Source organism: Eumetopias jubatus, unplaced genomic scaffold (assembly GCF_037043125.1).
Source record: "Eumetopias jubatus isolate StellerSeaLion01/CBP00866 unplaced genomic scaffold, mEumJub1_p1.0 scaffold_3, whole genome shotgun sequence".
NCBI lineage: Eukaryota > Metazoa > Chordata > Mammalia > Carnivora > Otariidae > Eumetopias > Eumetopias jubatus.
Window position 1 is genome coordinate 123,348,410 of NW_028274809.1, and position 5,111 is coordinate 123,353,520.

The 5,111-nt window shown below is 42.8% G+C and overlaps 1 non-coding gene across 1 annotated transcript; it reads left to right on the top strand.

Annotated features, from left to right (window-relative positions):
* Positions 1-4,258: 4,258 nt before the first annotated feature.
* Positions 4,259-4,365, top strand: LOC114213257 (U6 spliceosomal RNA). Its single transcript, XR_003610178.2, has one exon. It is a non-coding gene; the product is annotated as a U6 spliceosomal RNA (small nuclear RNA).
* Positions 4,366-5,111: the final 746 nt, after the last annotated feature.

Consider the following 5,111-nt stretch of genomic DNA (forward strand, 5'->3'; position numbering starts at 1 on the left):
AGTCAGACGCCTTCACCGACTGAGCCACCCAGATGCCCCAAAGAGGAATTGTTTAAAATGTCAGTAAGGAAACAAGTGTTCATTTCTTCTTCATGGGAATACCATAAGACACACAAACACACTAAGGCGAGAAACTTGGATGTGAGCTTTGCCATGGCTGGGCCTGAAAAAGGTGAGTGCTATAAGCACCTGGCCAACTGGTCTCCAACGTGAACCGAAGACAGAGGCCAGTTTTTCTGAATAGCACAGCATTCTGAAGGAAGTAGAGGGGTGCTGGGGTCCATTCCCAGGTCATCCACTAAAGTTCAAGGATGCCCCTTTAGGCATGGAAATATGCTTTGCAGTGGCTTCCAGAAGCGGTTGGAAAAGTCTTGAAAGAGTATTTGGTTTTCTGGTTGTCTGGTTGGTTGGTAGCCAACCAGAGTAGCCACGAGCCCATCAAGCTTGGGAAAAGCAACTTCAGAAAGCACAAATGCCTGCCCCCAGGTGAAGCTACTCTTCTATTGCCATGGAAGTTTGGAGAACCAGAAATTTAATTTGCTTCTTCTTTCATTAATTTGTCCAACAAACTTTATTGAGCACCTACAATATACCAAGCACTGTGCTTAGTGCTGGAGATAGAAACAAAGGAGACCCAAATCCTGCCTTCAGGAACCTCCAGCCCATACTCCTGTGTGGATTCTGCATGTGTGATTTTAAGCTAATTTCCCCAACTGGACCATGCATTCCAAACATTGGAATCAGGGACAAGTGATCTCTTCAACTTCTCAATAATTCTCACTAAAAACATCGTGTCTAGGGATGCCTGGGTGGCTCAGTAGGTTAAGCGTCCAACTCTTGAGCTCAGCTCAGGTCTTGATCTCAGGGTCGTGAGTTCAGGCCCCACAATGGGCTCTGTGCTGGGTGTGGAGCCTACTTAATAAAATAAAACAAAATTAAATTAAATATTTAAAAAATGCTGTGTCTAGATATAAGAAAGAGATTCCTGTGACCTATTTCAAAGACCTCATTTAAAGGGTGCCTGGGTGGTTCAGTCGTTAAGCGTCTGCCCCGCATTGGGCTCCCTGCTCAACGGGAAGCCTGCCTCTCCCTCTCCCACTCCCTCTGCTTGTGTTCCCTCTCTCGCTGTGTCTCTCTGTGTCAAATAAATAAAATCTTAAAAAAAAAAAAAAAAACAACAAAGACCTCATTTGGAAATACACTTGGAAAACAAAAGTAAAATAATGGATGCTTTAATCCTAAGGTGAGGTGATATTACTGTGCACCCACATATCCTGGATATCAACGACAGCAGATCAGAAAAGGTGCTGTTAAAGGGATACTTGTTGGGGCCCCTTTGGTTCAACGATCTTAAATCATAATCTGTCTTCTCTGTATCTGAGAGGCTTATAAGGCCATCACCCAGAAGAGGCCAAGGAGGCAAATCCAGCTGTAATGGCTTCACACAGACTCTGTGTAATCAGATGGATGTGTTTTTTTTTTTTAGAGGGAGAGAAATGCCTTACAGGTAATGAGAGCCAGCAGAGCCTGAATATGGAGGCAAAGTCCAGTGTTGGAATGACCCCTCTGATGCTGACCACGTGCTCCGGCCAATCACCCTACCTCTTTGGGCCCCAGATTCCTCACTTGTAAGATGAAGGCTTTGTGCTGGTTGACATCTGATGGCCTTTTTTTTTTTTTTTATTTAAATTCTAGTTGGTTGACATACAGTTCAATGTTGATTTCAGGAGTAGAGTTCAGTGGTTCATCATTTACACACGACACCCAGTGCCCTTCCTAACAAGTGCCCTCCTTAATGCTCATCCCCCATCTAGCGCATCCCCCACCCGACTCCCTCTACCAACCCTCAGTTTGTGCTCTATAGTTATGAGTCTCTCATGATTTGTTTCTGAAGGCCCTTCTGATCCCAACGTTTTATTATTCTGTGATAAAGGTGACACTGGGCAGCATGTTTTGTGATTTTAATTCATTGATTAGGTCTTTCCTCAATGGTCAGAGTTGCTTGAACACTTTGATTAGAATAATTGTGGCTAGGCTTCTGGGTTAGTAATTCACTGAAATAAATGAGTCATTTCACACCTCCGCTTGTGTTCTCCTTTCCAACTCTCAACAGGAAAACAAACAGCAAATGGCAATGAATTAATTCACAAGCAAAGATTATTTTTGGCAATTAGAAAACTAGGCACTTCTCTGTTTATACATACCCATTATATACATAAATCCGTGTGTACATTTATAATTATGTATATACATGCTACCATTTGTCATTAATTGTGAATATCCCAAATAATGAAGTTACAATAGCTAACATTATATTTATTGAGCACATATTATGTGTTAAAGGCTTTATTTGCATTATCAGTAACTTCTTTTATTTCTTCTATTTCCATCTTAACACTCAACATTGAGTTCTCAAAATATGGAAGTTTATAAAGTTTATTGCAAACATCTTGTCTGGTAGGCATCACTGTTAGAGTGTGGGAAATAAAATTTCAAAAAAAGCACCCTCAGTTTTTTTGATCTTTGGTTAAAGGCCTCTCTAGAAATGCATGCATTTGATCATGCTCATATCTAGGGGTAGGTGTTTTGTCTCCAAAAAATTCTCCTCTTTTGGAGAGGGAGGGAAAATCTTGGAGCTTATGGAGGGTGGGAAACATGACCGTCTCTAGTGAGATCAGAAAACAAATGTCAATAAGGCTCAAGGAAAATTTTCCTGGAGATGAGGGTTATATTTGATAAGTCACTATGATATTTGAATCACATGTTCTGGAAACAGTTATAGAATAAATTTTCACATACCCAAGACAATTCAGGTGTGCTTCTTTCGGTCTGGGCCCTGCCAAAATCCACACGAGTGCTGAAATGTCACAGGATTCCTAATTTCCACATGCTTTGCTCATGCAGCACTCCCAGTTATGAAACATTAAGTAGCAGAAGGGACGTGGTTCATGTTATGATGATTAAAATTCTACATGTTTCCCCGAAATGTACAAATCTAAAATATGCTGGGTTCTACTCATATGCTTGCATATGGAAAACAAATAAAAACTGTTTACTTTGGCTACAGCAAATGTCCTTTTCTTGCCTAGTGGCTTTTGATATTCTTCAGCCAAACCAAACATGCAGCTTCTCAAGATACCAGGATCTGTACTTAATACAATAATGAGTTTCTCCCTCCCAGCCTCCCTTCTCTCTCTCTCTTTTTTAATGACTCCATTGTTAAATAAGAAATGGATAATGTCGGCTTTCCCAATAGCACCAGTAGTATTTGTTGCTGTTTCATAAGTAATTTAGGAAAGCGACTGAAGCATAAAGAAGCTAAATTATTTATTAGTGTATTCTCCTCTACTGGATATCACTATAATCTTCAATATTAATGCCTTCCTTACAAGTGTAAGATTGGAAAATTGAATTCAGTGGGTTAAATTGATAAACTAAACAATTATGAAGTGTTTTCAGGTGCATAGTTGATTCTGCTTTTATCATTAAATCGAAATAGTGCTTCTCTTAAAGCATGCATTATCTAAATATTTATCTAATATATGTTTACATATTCTTTGTGTGTGTGTGTGTGTGTGTGTGTTTATGTATTCTTAATCATGGTAATACCTTCTTTAAATGATTCTCTTTTAGGGTTAGAAGCAGCTCTATTCAGTCGTCCTGAGTCAAGTGCAAGCTTACCGATCACCGATTCGGCGACTCGTGTGGCCAGGATTGAGCAATGCCCAAGTAATGAAAACCAGTTGTCAGAACCCACCCTCGCCAGAGCTGATGATTCAGGCGGTTCACAGGTTAATTCCAAAGCCATGATTTGGAGAACCTAGCATTCGTGGAGAAGTGTCCGATGTGGACGTTGTCTGCAGGTTTGTGCAGGAGGCAGCCAGAGGAAGTCAGACGAGACAATAGTTCTAATATGTTTCTCTTCAGCCAAACAAGAAAGAGTTTAGGCAGGGGCCATTAAGGAAATGAATGGCCGAAAAAAGCATAGGGAACCCCTTGCCTGGTTCAGCTATCATCTCTGTAGACTTCTTTTTTTTTTTTTTAAAGATTCTATTTATTTATTCATGAGAGACAGAGAGAGAGAGAGAGAGAGAGAGAGGCAGAGGGAGAAGCAGGCTCCCAAGGAGCAGGGAGCCCGATGCGGGACTCGATCCCAGGACCCTGGGATCATGACCCGAGCCGAAGGCAGACGCTTAAAACCATCTGAGCCACCCAGGCGCCCCCATCTCTGTAGACTTCTATATAAAATCTGCACAGGGCGCTCACTTTGGCCACACCTATATTAAAATCAGAATGATACAGGGAAAATTAGCCCGGCGCCCGCCCAAGGATGATATGCAGATTCGTGACATGTTCTGTGTTTTTTAGAGCTTACTTAAAAAAAAAAATCTGCACAGGAATCTCTCACCTACTTGCCCAGAGAACAATTATATTCAAGGGGCATGACGATATCGCTGGTTTTCAAGCTAAAACTTGAAGTCATCTTCATAAATGAGCATCACCTCTTCCCCATTTTTCTGGAATTAGCCGCACTACCATCAAAGTCCTGATTCTTGGGGAATGTTTTGGGACCCAGTCCCTTACCGTCCATTTCAACTGCCACACTTGGTCCCCATCTCCTGGCTCCAGCTGCCTGGTCACCAGTAGGACACCCTGCTTACAGCGACACTTTCATCACTGTCCGTGGGTCTCCTGCTTGAGAGCACACAGGCTTCTGCCTGCTTTAACAGTGATATCCTCCTCAGGACCCCTAGCTCTCTCCAAAGGCTGAGCACCTGCCTCTTCTCTTGCTGAGCTAATCTATGTAGCAGCCGCCTCTCGGCATGGCTTATCCTGAGCCCAAGCCTTCCCAGTTGCTCTTTGCCCCCCAAATTTACATCTCCTCCCTACCCCGCCCACATCCTCAAACCATGCCCGCTATTCCCGTCCCATTCGAGGATATGTTGGTCGTACACTTCTCCTCTTTGGGGCACATCTGTGTTTAGGGCATGGGGTCTCGAGGGGCCCCTCCCTCCTGCACCTTGAGGGACCCCTCCAATCCTATTTTTGTGATTTCCCACTGTGCAGAAGAGTGAGTGCTGAGTACCCTGGGAGTGGAGGAAGGCGCACAG